This window comes from Apis cerana, linkage group LG13 (genome assembly GCF_029169275.1).
Source record: "Apis cerana isolate GH-2021 linkage group LG13, AcerK_1.0, whole genome shotgun sequence".
NCBI classification, from domain to species: domain Eukaryota; kingdom Metazoa; phylum Arthropoda; class Insecta; order Hymenoptera; family Apidae; genus Apis; species Apis cerana.
The window spans coordinates 864888-881243 of NC_083864.1; the positions used below are offsets into that span (position 1 = coordinate 864888).

A 16356-nucleotide genomic window follows, 5' to 3' on the forward strand; every position below is an offset into this window, starting at 1 on the left:
CAATTTGACTTTTATATTTCATGATTAAGAATTTTAATTAATCGTCCATTTTAAAATTGGAATGTTAATAAAGTTATGCAAATTAAATAAAGAGCTTAAATTAAATTAGTTTGTTAAAGCTAATCGAATATATTTATTGTTAGTTTTCTTTTTTAGAAATTTTAGTTTAGAAATATTTTTCAAGAATGGAAAAAATTAAAAATTAAAATTAAAAGAATAATAGATTTATAGATCGGCAATGTATCGTCATAAAGTCAAAAAATCGTGATAGTATAGATTTTGATTATTATTGATAAGCTGTCATCTACTATCTAATTTTAGTTTTAATATATAATCCCACTTTATTGATGATTTAGAATAGTCATTCTAATGAAATTCAATGAAATAGTCATGAATAATTATCCTTCGAACTCCACTTTTAATTTTTAACAATTAACAAAGAAAAATTGCAAGAGAATTTGAACAAAAATTAGAGAAAAAATCGTCAGAATATTTTTTCCATTTAGATGTTAGTAGAACATTCGAGTATTTTTTATCTTTGTCTAGATCATTTATATTTAAAACATTTCTTTTTCTTTTCCTTATCTGTAATAAATCTAATTTAGTCTCTATAATCATATAAATCATATTAATCGACATATGAAAATGCAATCAATCCCTGAGATTAATGGAGAACAAAAGATTTGACTTTTATCTTCGAAAAGACTAGAATAATAAATTTATCTTCTTAGTAAATCGAATTGATCAATTTCCATTGATTTTCTATTAAATCTAAAGGATTTAGTATATAATCCATATTGTCATCTTTTTAAATATTTCAGTATAGATGATTGCTTTTAAATGAAACTCTTCTTCTAATTATCCTTAGTGACGATTTCAATTTTCGATGTTTTTGTTTACAATAATAATTAACAATAACGAATTCGAATCTAGAAAATATTACGTTGACTAAGAATATTTCAAAAAATGAAATTGATGTGCTTAAACGAATTAAATTTTGTATAAATTAATTAATTAATTAATAAAAAATTTATTATTATTAATTTATTTCCAAAAGTTTGAATATTTATCATTTTTTTTTTTGGATTTACAAATTAATGTCATCTTATTTCTTTCCATCATTGTGACGTTCTAATCATTCATCAAATTGAATAAGATTTAATTATGGGAGAAGAATGCAAACAATAAGACGAGGAAAAATTTGGCGATTGATTGCGATCCAAAGAGTCAATGTTTATGCTATTGAAAACGAGAATTTGATCAACAAATGAGAAATTTCTCAATCAAATAACTTTAACTTTCGATTTCTGCCGATAAATTCTTGCATGTATATTTGTATTTTTTCTATTTCGCAGAATAGGAAAAAAATATTTTTATAATTTATATTATTATTCCATCGATATACAAGGCAAGGGAAATATTTCGAACGAATAGCAGATTATTCACAAGATTTATTTATTAAAGATTAACAAATTAGCAAAAAACTTTTCAAAAATAGCAATAGTTTATTGCTATCATAAATTCGACACATATATTTTTCAATATTTTCATGTTTCAATTCACTCGAATAGATAATGTTTGAATATAAATTCGCATGAAAAATGATCTAAACTAATACTGAAAAGACTATGAAAACAGTGAAAGACTGTTTATTTACAAAAAGTTTATTTTGAAACTATCATAGATCATAATTCTCCCTTTCAATTTTTATCTAGTAAAACTAAGCGGAGAAATAATTATCGTATTAGAAAACAATATTTAATGATGCCGGTATTTGGTGATTTTTGAGATCTCTGATGATATTATAAAGCATTTGATATGCAGATATGGCTTATGAAGTGATTATTACTATTATATCTGAGTTTTCGAATAATGTAAGGAAATCTATTTGTAAATTATTATTAATAAATTGATAAAATTGAGAAAATTAAATTCGAGTCGCTTTATGAATCAATCATGTTCAATAAATAATATTGTTTTTTCTTTTTTTTTTTTAACATATTAGTATAAATAATCAAATTCTACAATATAAAAAATTAATATTTATTCAAAATCGATATAAAGATTTTATAAATTTCAATTATAAAATTTTTTTGTTTTTAATAATTTCTGAATAAATTAAAAATTATTTTTTATAAAATTTAAGTAGTACAAATTATTCGAATTATCATAAAAAATAAAAAAAAATTGTTGAAAAATAATGATGCGAAATTATTTTTGATCATTGACAATCTTCTATGATAAATAATAAAATAATAAAATAAATTATATCTCATGTACTCTCTGAATAGAAAAGTATTTCTATTATTTATTTGAAAGTCATTCGATCTGTATATGATGAGGCAGGCGAAATATTTCGAATGAACAGCAGATTATTTATAAAGTTTATTTCAGTTAAAGTTTAATCCTAGCAAAAATGAAAAAAGGTTTTTCCAGTAAAAATTTTAATAAGAATATAAAGAAACTAGATAATAAATGTACAAAAATATATTATAGATCTTATCATTAAAAGCAATAGAAATATGATCGATAACTTTGATAAATTTGACTGAAATACTTTATATATATATATACTTTAAATAAATATATTATAATAAAATATAATTATAATAAATATATATATACTTACTTACTTATAAATACTTTATATATATATATATATATATATATATATATATATATACTATACAAAATTTAAATATATTTAAAATATGCTTTTAAATCATACATTGAAACTAAATATTATTTTATTTATTAAATAATTTAATTTACAATTAAACAAGCTCGGTATACTTCCTCCCCCTTTCCCCTCCCGAGTATAGATCTTTCTAGAGTTAATTTTCTAGTTTTTATGATATCGTTACAATAACATATTTTTTCTAGAGCTATTATATGAAGTAATACTTTAGTAATCAAAAGATTAAATCAATTTAAATAAAGAACGAATTTTAATTATATATAATTAAAACCAGACAAAATAAATCATAATTTATAATAATGAATATAAAAAATTATAATGGTGTAACTGAAACTATTATCTCAAAAATGCTATGTATATAATTATTGAAAATTCAATAAATATAAAAAAAACCTTAGAAAATATAGATATTTCTCATTTTGAATTATTATATGTAGATGCATGATTCTCTCGCCTAAATTTAATTGGAAAGCGATTATGCCATGAGTGATCATATAAAAATAAAATAAAAAAAGAATCGTTGCTAAGTATATGTATCGTTTTATTATATTATCTTAAACTTAATCATTCTCATAATTCAACAATATTACATACGTAGATTAAATATTTCAAATATCTATTCCATATTGTGAAAATTGGATATTAAAAAATAAAAATAAATTACAAAAGGAAAAGAAAAAGAAATAATGAATAAAAGCCAATTAAATTTAATTGAATGCACAAAATAAGGAAGTGGAAACATAAATGAAAGAAACATAATAAGATTTTTGACTGATTCAGGCATATCTGCAAAAATCACAGAAATCGATAAAAATTAATAAATTAATTTTTTATTGTTTTATATATGTATAATTTTAAATGAAATTGATATCAATACATTTTCTAATTACGGAAAAGAAATAATTGAATTTTATTTTAAATTATTAATTCATTTCATTTATTTAAAATTATTATTCATCATTTTATATATTTATATATTTTCATCCATAAATTGTTATTGCATAATTGTAAAAATTATAAATTTTATCTTATTTGATAATTTAAAAAATATACAAAAAACAAGAATTATAAAAGATTTTGTAAAAATTATAGCAGAAAATTTTAGCAGAATTATTTTAGTGAAATTATAGCAGAAAAACCATAATACAATTATTGATTTAATTCATATGCTGATATATATTAGTATAATTCCTATAATTAATCCTCCAATATAGATTCTATAATTATTAATATAAAAGAAAATATTCTACAAACAAAAGAATATCATAGATAGAAGAATACAAGAAAAATCGACTCTCAAGCTTAATATGGTACCATATATGTTTTACCATATTGTTTCATTATTTTTACTTTTCTTACTCTTATTTTCAGTTCTAATCTTTTGTACAGTAGAAATTTTTTATTGTAATGTAGCATTACATTCCCGTTGTGCCTCAAATCATCGATGTCTTTTTTCAAATGATTCAAATATTTCGACATAAGAAATATATCCTCATTATATATTTTCGTTTACTGGTTCTGTTTGTGTAAAATTTATGTTATCTTCATCGTTACTATTGTCTTTATCGCACTGAACCATTGCATTACATCACTACTATCACAATCGCACCTTCGTATTCTATGCAATATAGTAACAGCTTCTTCAATATTTGTTTCGACTGTTTTTTCTTGTTTATTAATTTCTTTAATTTCACGCATCAAAAGTTTTCTTCACGCTCTTTTCAATGTTGTACTTTTAATGTTGCTTCATTCGTTTGCCATGTAAAACATAAACAGAAATTTTTTAAGCAATTTTTTTCTATATAATCGTTTGAAGCACTCAATTACTCCTTGATCTAATGGCTGTGAAATGATGAAATTTAATGAATGAAATTATATTAAGTGGTAAAAACATAACTTTTATAAATTTCTCCTTCTGGTTAGAAATATCACATGTAGAATGCATTGTCTACCAGAAAAATAACTCTTTCTTTATAATTATTTTTTAATTGATGCTCTTTAATCTATCAAAATATTTTCAAACCATTTAACAAAAATGTTGTTGTTCATCCAATCATTTGTCTGATTTTTATAAATAACTTTTTTCGATGATTAGAATTGGACATCCAGTAGCATTCGCACAAAGTACACTAATGCGTTCTTTATTAATTTTGCTAATCTTTCATAATGAGAAACTAACGTCTGTAGTAGTACCTTTCAAATTAAACCTGTTTCATCAATTTTATACAATATTATACATTTGTTAATTCATATTCTTCTTTATTTAAAAATTTATTAAAATCTGCTCTAAAAGTTTCTGCAGCCATATTACTCGTTGAAAGTTTTTTTCTATAGATATTCAGTTGTCGTATATCATAAATTTGCTTTGAATTTTAGTAACCAATCATTACTAGCTTTAAATGGGTTTCTCTTTAATCCATTATTGAATTCTAGAGTTTTTTTATATAACATGTATCCGCGTGCCTTTATCTCTTTGTTAATGAAACCATTGGAAGACAACATTATCTACACTTTTATTTTTTAGATTTGTTAAGCTTTTTCTACCGATACTAGCATCCGTTGAATCTACATTATATAATAATATAATTTATATAATTATAATTTATGTGTATAATTTTCAATATTGTATTTCTATTTTTTAATATTTATGATTGTGGATTTCCCAATATCATATATTCTTGCTAATTCTTTTTGTTGTACTTTCACCAATTTTAAGATCTTTAATTATTTTGTATTTCTCTTCAATATACTACGTGTTTTCGTTATTATTGCGTTCTCTGCTTCAGACTGAATTGATATGATTACATTTAACTGGCTGAACGCAAGAAAGTATTTATTATATCTAAATACGTTGTATTTATGTTATAATCTAATTATGTTGTATGTATCTAAATATGTTGTATGTAAACATTACTACAAAATGTTGTGCGGATAACAGAATATACGGATAATAAAATGTTTATATATTAGTGTATTCGGATAATGGGAATAGTGTAAGTAAATAATTATATTCTTATTGTTATCTATTATTTTGTTGTAATATTATAGTAATATTAATAATTATCATAAATTAAAATCAGCATACTTATTTTTTATAATCAATATTACTTGGAATTTTTGAATATTTCAAATGCTGATAAGGTTGTAAATTATGATATCATAATTAACACACGATTAAATATATATTCTAGTTTTAAATATATTTTCTAGTTTTTTCTAATAAAGTATTGCATATTGCGTGTTATAAGTAAACAAAAAATAAAACATTCATAATTAGTTGTACTTAATTATGAATAATTTAATATTCAATTATGTTGTATGATTAATAAAAATAGATTAATTTTTACAAAAATTTATTTAATATGAATCTAAACATATCAATTGATAAATATAATAAAATCGCTCGAATTTCGAATTTTGTGAAATTAACGATTGTCACATAATGGAAAGAATAGATTTATAGAAATTGCAAATTTTTCAAAGCTAAAAATACGAAATTTCTAAAAACATAAATTCTATATATGGATTTTACAAATTTTGAAAAGTGTATAAGAGAAAAATTAATACCAAATCACTAAATATTGTGATCATAGATAATATAATTCAAATTAATAAAATTCCTATCAAATATACCAAAATATCGCTAATGATTGCTAAAAATATAACATTAAAATTAAAATAAGCCCCAAGAAAAAATACATAAAATCAATAAAATTTTAAAATTGAAGTTTAAATAAAATTATGTGCAAATTAAATCACTAAAGTTAACTTGGATGAAAAATAAAAGAAAAATTAAAAAAAATCAAATAATATTGGAACATATCCTAAGTTACAAAATATTACAAAACAAGCATAAATTAAATTTCACAAAATTTCATGGGAAAAACTTTGTCAGCATATTGAAGATATTGGAAATAAATTGCGAAAAATATTGTTTCATAAAAATTTATTTTATTGATAAAAATTGTTTCAAATGTTCTAATTAAATTTTATATTAATTTTCATAAACAAAATTAAAAACATATATAAATTGTTTGAATATTGTTTTACGAGATCAGCTTATTAAAAAACTATTAGAAATTTTTTAATTTGACAATGATGCTTTTTATACATTAAAAATATTTAAAATATAAAATATTCAGATTTGGAAAGAGGATATTTCAGCATATGTAATAAGAAAAAAAAATTTTTTAAAGGATGGTGCTGATATCTCAAAAATCAAATAAAATTTTCAAAAATTTTTAATAGGATTCGATAAATATATATAATAAAACAATACAATTTTTTTACAATATTTTTTTAATATTCACATAAAATTATATAATAATTTAAAACATAAACACGTATTAAAAATATTTCATTAAAAAGAAAATTTTAAATTTTCTTCAAAACGTGATTTCATCTCTTAAAACCGAATTAGAGAGTTTTATTAGATACTTTATTTGCTTTGAACTTTTACAAAAATTATAACTTCTCAAACTAATTTCCACTATAACTTATATCACCATGATAATCTCCCATATTGTGGAACAAATAATTTCATTCTGTTCGTGAATTTATGATATATAATAATAAAATTAATTTATTATAAAATTATATATTAACTATTAAATTATGTATATGTATATTAAATATATATTGTTAATTGAAATTTTATCTTAAACAATTAAGAATAAAGTTCATATTTCAATGAAAGTTTATCTTGTTACTAAATGAATTCAAAAGATTCTAACAGTTCTTTTATTCAAATTTACTAAGTTCGAATTCAAACACATTTTAATAGTTCAAAGTTTAAAATTATTCTAATTTTTTTCTCAAATTTTAACAAGTATTCTGAAGTCCTCTCCATATTCATCTTAAAGAATCGCGGATCGTTGATAAAGCACATCAACCTCTTAGTTATGTAACATTCTCAATTTAAGGAAAATTTCTAGAATTAAATTTTATTTTTAGAATTTTTAATAAATTTTCTCGAATATAGAATAATACTGATTGAGATAACTGAAAAATATCATCAAGATCGCGTTTAACCATGCCGAAGTGTTTCTAAAAAATGTACAATTCTAAGAATTCTATTTGTTAAGAAAGAGAAACACTTAATATATCATTCGCTTTCAATTACACATACAAGTTCAAATAAAAATATTATAATATAATAATACGTACAAATACATACAAATACATAATATGATACAAATAAAATATATAAAAATAGAATTACAAGTCCACAAACCACGTTGATTAATCTATCTAGATAATCATTTAAGCTACTCGTAATAAAATCATAAAAAATGATAATTCAATAAATTATTATATAAATTAATAATGTTCGAGTGCATAATTATTATTACTAAATATAATTGCTTAAATATAATTATATTAAACCTACATATAATTATATTAAACAAATTATTATTTAATATGAATAATTAAGCTTTTGTTTCTGTCATTTTTATAGACCTTAATCATTATCATTCTGATTATTACAAACCTAGCAATAGCTAATCTAGAGTTTATTCTTTCGATGGTTTCCAAAGGGTAATTCCAAAATTGCCATTGCAAGGTTATTGTTCCAAATTTGCCAATTATTGTTGTACGCCATTTATTTTCATTCCAATTGATATAAGTACTTTCTGCTATCGTTGATATATATTTTGCTGGATCATCTGAAATTTGACAACAAATCCTTGTTAAATCATATAAATCATATAAGAGGCAAATGATTAGGTTTTAAAAGAATTGTTAGACGATAGAGAATTTAGGGAAACTAATTTTTTTTTATTTAATAAATTTAACGTCGCATAAATATAAATTATTAGCAATTTACAAAAAAAAATTTATAAAATTATTACAATTTAATCTCAATGCTTTTGCAGAATCTCACTAAAGTTTCATTGAAATTATTACCAATGCTCAACTTTCTTCTAATTTCATTATATTTAGGGCATTAGGCGAACTAAAGATTGTCTGTAAAAGCAAAACAATGTATAATTTTTCGTATATTATCCTCGATGATTCATTTCAAATGCATTGCGTTCTTTATCTGAAATTTTTTTAAATTCAATTAATTAATTTCGTACCTCGTTATCAATAAATCTTTGTAAATAGATATTTTTTTTTAAAAATATCTCTGTGGAGAGATCAATGACTGCTAATTCAATATGAACTGCCTTTATTGTAAAATATACAAACAAATAAATATAATGTTGGTTTTAATTCATTTTTAATTAGATACGAATCTGTGTAGAACCACACTTTTCATTAGGTAACAAAGAAACATATAGGACTGAGCCTTATTTGCATTATGCTAGCCTTATTTAGAAGCACTTTAGATATTTCAAATAATGCTTTTCATGTTCATATACATTTCTGATAAGATATCCAAAATTTGTGAAAGAGAAAAAATTATTATTTAATGATCCACGTACAGTAAATATTTATGGATTATGGATACGAAATTTATACACTTTAAAGTTCCTGGTTATATTCGAAGAATCAAAATGTTAGCTCCAACTTTTTCATGGAGTTATTATTTATAGTAATAAAAATGATTTACTACAAAGTTCTATTTGAAATGATCAAGAGCAATGTCCATGCTAATGAAAATTTACATGTCATCTCTTATTCGTTTCAATGATTAAAAAATTTGTATCCTACATAATCTAGCTTTTACAATAATAAACAAATATATAATGTACAATGTATAATGCTGGCTCTTCTATTGATGCTATTTATGTTATAATGTTGGAACAAAGAGATATCAATGAAAAATATTTATATTTATCTTCACTTTATATATGGACTCAATCTTTTGAATGTTGTATTTATCATCAATTGCAAATATAATAATAAAGAAGTAATAATAAAGAAAAATAAAAAAAATAAAAAATCGTATAAGAATAATTTAAAAGAATTTCTATGCAGAATTTGATTGTTCGAATAATGATAATTGCTAGAAACAGTAACCAAGATTGATTTATAAAATCACAATAATTCGAATTTCAATTCAAGACTTTAATTCCAATTTTAATATTTGTAAGCACTTATTTACAAATCTTCGAAAATTATCGCTTTATAAGTACTTTTCATATTTGTGTATTAAATATTTTTAAGGATTATCAAATATCTTACGCTTGATTTTTTAAATATTATTTCGTGCAATATTTAAAGTCACTTGTGATTTTTAACACAAATTTGACGATTTTTTTAAAAATTCAGTATCCTTTTTTAACAAGCATTGATGAAAGATTAATTAAACAATATTTTATGCAACTTTTTAAGCTTATTTCACTAATATATATATATCTGAATGTGCCAATATATTTCTATCCTTGATATTATATTTCTTAATGCATAAGATCTTAATAAATCTCAATTTTATTATTAATAAAACAAATGTTAGAATATATCTCTCAAAGGGAAATGATAGCATTTTGTTTGTAAATAATTTTTTATAAATGATTTTTTTAATTTCACCAGTTATTTGTAAAATATGAAATTTCCTAAAAAATGCCTAATCTTCTAATTCTTTATAACATTTTCATATGTTTGTTCTATTATTTTTTCTATTAATTTCTCATAAATATTATTTAGCTGTTGAATTGGTTTGTTTGCATAGATTTTTCTCTTTAAATACTTAAATCCATAAAAAAAAACCTAATGTTAAATCAGAAGAGTAAAGGAACTAATTAATGTTAGTATTTTTTTCATAATCTATGCAGAAAAAAACTTTTTCCAACTTTTCGATATTCAATCATATTATGTATTATATATGATGTAGTCCCATCCTATTGATTACATATTCTTATATATTCAATAGATTTAGATTGAATTCAGATTGAAAAAGCATTTAAGTATTATATAATAATATAGTTATATTAACAATTACTATATTGTTTTCTTTTATCTTCGAAAAAAAATGATTCAATAATGTCTCCAATATCAGTAATAATAATTGGATATAATGGACGTGGATATAATGAATATTAATGAATAATTTATAAGTTTTTGAATCCCAAAATCGATAATTTTGCTTATTATATGAATCGAAAATTAATTCTTTTTTGAATTTATAACAGATGATTGATTTTAATAATAATAATAATTTTAATAATAAATTTTTATTTATTATAAAATTACATCTTGTTAACTTATCAAATATTTCATAATAAAATTATTTAGAATATATTCTTATTTTGAAGGAAAATTTTACAAAAGAAAATAATTTTGAATATGTATGTGTTGTGTTGCAATTAGTTATAAAATACAATTAGAAATTTTAAAAATAGTAAAAAATATTTTGAATTTCTTTTATTAAAATTCTCACAAAAAAACTATAATCACATAAAACAATATTAAACAAAATTAAACATAGAGAATTTCAATATTTTAAATATTTTAAAAAAGCTATATGCAAGATACAAGACTTTAATAATTGAAAGATCTTTTGGATTTTGTCAGAAAATAATTGGATTATTAGCATGCCATTATATAATTAATAATAATCTTCGAATCAAGAAAAATTACCATTGAAGAAATACATTGCGAATGGAAGATTTTTATGCAATATGGTTGCAATACAATTTAAGTTTAAAAAAAAATTGAAGATAAAAATTTTGCGAAAACATTGCTTAAAACAATATATAACCACAAACATGAAATTCTATCAATTATTAACTTTTATTTTTTTAAATGTAAGTTAAAAGACTATTAATCTTAAATTTAAAAAAATATTCCTATTGTTCGTTTAATAAATATGACATAAATATTGTTGAAATATATAAGACAAAACAGATATTAAATGCTTTTTTAGAAATAGCGACGTTAAACAAAAAAGAAAATATTAGATATAGAATATTGAGAGAAATGTAAATATAAAATATAATTGGAATTAAAAGAACTTAATATTTAATTTAACAAGTTATATATTATAATAAATAATAAAAGTTACACACAATATATGACTCAAATATTGATAAAATGATTATTTTCGATATATAATTTAATTTTATAATCATTTAAAATAAATTTTAAATCCGAAAATATCTATAAAGATCATATTATAATTTTAAAAATAAATAATTTTGTAATTAGAATAAATAATGCGTGTACAATAATAATATATATTATATTTATTTTATATTTTAAATTATATTTTGTTTACTTATATATTATTTATATATTGTATTATTTCTTAAATATCATGATCAACATGGATCGCAATAATATAGATAAATGATATAAATAATATTGATATCAATAAATATTAAGTAAATATTAAGTAAAATTTCCTAGACGCAGAATACTCGTGTTTCTCTCTTCCAATAAATATTATATTGTTTAATAAATAGACAAAAAAAATATAATGTGAATAATTAAATAACTAAATAAAAAAATGACAATTATAAAAAAATGTATAAATAAAGAAATAGAGAATCGAGAGTTTATCTAACTGTTTTATACGTATAAAAATGGGACCTATATCTTATTGGGTATATATTTGCGAGTGAATTAACTATCACTTGTTCGATTCTGTTTTGGTTTTCCTCCTCTCTTTCAACCGCCACGCCGTACAACGCGACATAGTGAGCTCAGTAGAACAAAGGCATTCGAAGGATCTACATAAATATAACATATATTATTTATTCTCATTTGTTTCATTAAATATATTATTTTCTATTGCATATTATTTATTTTTTTTAATCAAATCATTTCACAATCTATTACCTAATATTATATTTTATAATATTTATTTTAATATTTTTATATAGTTTATTATATATATTATATATTATATACATTTATTGAAGAAAAAAAAACTCTGAAAAAAATAATATTTTTGGCATCAATTTTTTATTATTATTCAGTGATAATTAATTCATTCGCAAATATATATGCAACAAGATATTATATTTTATTATACATTATAGAGTTCCTTTAGAATTAAATATTTTTTTTCGCATTTTTTTATATATTTTTATAATCATTATTTTCATATATTTAAAAAAGAATTCAATAAAGAAAATATTGTTGATGTAAATATATTTTTTTATGCACAATATATTTCTAAATTATAAATATATCCATATACTTTTAACAAATGTACTAATATATTGTATTTCATCATTTTTGCACGAAATGATAATTTTTATTTGGAGAAAAAGCCATAAAATTCTAATTAAAAAAGATATTTTACAAAAAAAAAATATTGGAAGGCAAAAAAAACTTTAAGCATTTTTATCATAACATATTTATCCAATTTTAATATATTATTATTTGAAATATAAAATACAATCAATCTTATTTTAAATTATTAGTAGAAAAAATTGTTATGTAAAATTAAAATAAAAATGTATATAAAAAATAGATTTATAAAAATTAAATCATATAACAAAAATCCTAAACAAATAATAAAAAATTTAAATAAAGTTATATATAATATTATTATTATATTAATATTTAAATAAAGGATATGATGATGCATAAGACTTATGTAAATGTAAACAAATTCAATACAAATATATGATATCAAGTAACAATTTTATATTTATTTTCAGTTAATATGCAGTTAATATCAGATTGTAAGTGAAATTTACTAGAGAAAAAAAAATTATTCGTTTTTGTCGACTTATTTAATTTAATTAAAGAAAATAATTCATTAAAGAAAATAAATAAAATATCGATAAAAAAATTAATCGAATCCATAAAGAAATAATAAATTTAATATGATTGTATACAAATAGTTAAATAATTAAATAAATTGTATGCAAATAGTTAAATATCTTATAACATTGAATAATTACAGATTTTATTATCTAGATTATTTATAATCTAGATTTCTTCAATTCTTTGTTTTCTTGAAGAAAATTATGTCTTCTTAAAGATAAATAACAGATATACATCATATAGAATATCTACAACAATGTATTAAAATCTGAAATAGTTATTTAATAAATATTAAATAAAATATATCTCTTCAATTTTTATCAGCTGATATTCTTTTTTTCGTAATGTATTATAATGTTATACAATGCTGGACAAAATTATATGTTCGTTTCTTTTTCATTTGTTGTCGTAGTTAAAATTGTTGTCTTTTTTTTTATAGAATTACGTATTAAAAATATCTGAAACATAAAATCATAAAAAGATATTTTATAATATTCGTAGAAATAATAAATTATTTCTTCTTTTTTTTTAGAAAAATTGTTTATAAAATTCAATTATAAAAAAAAATGTTTATTTATATATTATAATAATTTATAAATATATTAAATAATTTTTAGTAATTATTTACTATACTATATTATAGTATATTATAGTAAATTACTATATTACTATATTACTATATTATAGTAATTATTTACTATACCATTAATTAATTGAAGTGATTAATAATTAAAAAATCCTCATTTTTATATTATTTAATGATGTTATCACTAAATTCTATAAAATTTCGAAAAAATCTATCGAGATTCGAACTCGTTGTTTATTTTATTTTAGAAAAATAAAAGAAACTAAATGAATTATTTGTTTTTATTTTTTGAAATGAATTTATTATTCTTATATTCTTATATTATAGGTAATGTTATTAAAAATAAATAAACGCAATCTATTGTTAACTTCTCTTCTTTCTTTCTGTGTAAGTAAAGTGCATTCGAAATTTCAAAATCGTCGAGATTTGAAATCGAGAAATTTTCTTGGTGTCAAGTCGAAATCTCGAAAGTTTATAATATTTAGTTATTCGTGATTTTGGATAAAAAAGAAAAATTTCGAATCGAATCGATTTTAAATTTAAAGTTTGCAATATTCAAAATTCAAAGTATTTCATTTCTAACTATACTCTGATTCGAATTGTATCCATGCTGAATTTTATTTGATCTTGAAAAATTGTTACGGATCTTGGTTTTTCTATCATTATCTTACATAAAAATAATTTAGAAGAACCAATGGTCATGTTAGAAGATGATTTTCACTAATAATGAAAATAAATGGTTATAAAGTGATCGAAGTACTCCATCCAATATTATATCAACTTTTTCTTTTTTTTTTATATTAAATATACTCTCATTCATATACTTTCTAATTATTTTACAAATTAAAAATTTATTAATAAAAATTGTTAGTTTAATAATCTGTTATTATGGAATATATGTAAAATATATATAATATATAAAAAATAAAATTCTTAACATGAAATAATATAAAAAATTTGATTCGTGGATATTTATGATAATTATAATCTTTCAACGAATTTCTTTAAAATTTTTAGTTGAATTTTATTCCAACTTTTTTGTTTTTATGTTCACAAATTTTTTTGGATTTTGAACAAAATTTTATTTTTATTATTTTTATCTAATTCTAATTTTTCAACAGAGATTCAGAAATTATGGAGTGATCTGAATAATTTTAATTTCATTATTAGCTTCTAATTCGTTTAATTTAAATAATTAATCGACACAATTATGCCTGTTAAAATTTTATTTTGAAAAATACTATATTCAATTTTATTTGTTCTTCGCATTTTTTTTCAATCATATAAATAAAACGTTATGTTTTTAGTTAACATTATTGTCAATTATTTTTATTCAATAAATATATATAAACTAAAAAGCAAACAATATTTATTTAATAAATTTTATAACGTATACATATTATATATATATAGATATATTTATCAAAGTATGAACATCTTTTCTATACTACAAATTAAATAAAATTTCATATCCTTATTAATACAAACTGTATTTTATTATAAATTGTCACAATTTCCTTTTACGTAATTTTATTAAAATATTTTTTTTTATTATCAACATGTTGAAAAAATTCCTTTTTCTTTTCTTCCATTCAATTTCGAAAATAATTTTTTAAATAAATTCTAACTAAGATATTTTCTTCAATTGATTCTTTAGAAGTGAAATATGCATTTAAAATTCGTCTGATTATATTGAGTGGATTAAGTACTATCTTTTTTCAATATTTTATTGTTTGTCATTTATAAGATCGAATATATAAAATAGCGGATTAGTAGTAAACTAGCATTGTTATATTTGTTATTTTTCCGTTTTTAACTCCATTTGTCGATTCTTGTCTGTATCTATGCACATGAGTGTTTTTTGCATTGCGAAGTGATATGTGTGTTGTTTTATATATTTTTTTTGTATATTATTTGATAATATTAGAAAGCTAAATAATATAAAAAAAATTATCAATAAATACATGATGTATTTTTGTACTCTTATTGAAATAGTTATTTTTTTTAAATAAATTTAGTATGACATCATATTCAAGCTTTTTATTTCTTTTAACAATAAGAATTTGTTAAATTTTAACCTTTTCTAGTATTTCATCTTTTTGTAATTATTATATTTTGATCTAGTGCATATATCGAAATCAAGAAGATTTTTTAAGAAGATTAAAGAGACGCAATATTTTGTTAGATAAATATTTATTAAATAACTATTTCAATGAAAACACTTTGATACACTCTCTAATTGTTTTGACGCTTTAGAAAGGTTGGCTTACAACAAAAAACAATACTACATAATAAGATGTAACAATGATCGAAAAATATCGTATCATTCAATTGAAGAAATCTAGGTTCGATAAATAAAATAAGATTTGATGATTAACTCCTTAATATTCTTTTTTGTGATAATAAA

General features: G+C 20.2%; 1 protein-coding gene and 1 long non-coding RNA gene across 5 annotated transcripts in view; one reads left to right on the top strand and one right to left on the bottom strand.

Annotated features, from left to right (window-relative positions):
* LOC107996951 (ATP-dependent helicase brm) overlaps positions 1-16356 on the top strand; it is a 68187-nt gene that overhangs the window by 8593 nt on the left and 43238 nt on the right. The window lies entirely within an intron of this gene.
* The window catches only part of LOC133667188 (uncharacterized), a 32058-nt gene continuing 22590 nt past the window's right edge, over positions 6889-16356 (bottom strand). The window contains exon 3 of the long non-coding RNA XR_009832439.1: positions 6889-8364. This is a non-coding gene — a long non-coding RNA (uncharacterized LOC133667188). The remainder of the gene's footprint in view (positions 8365-16356) is intronic.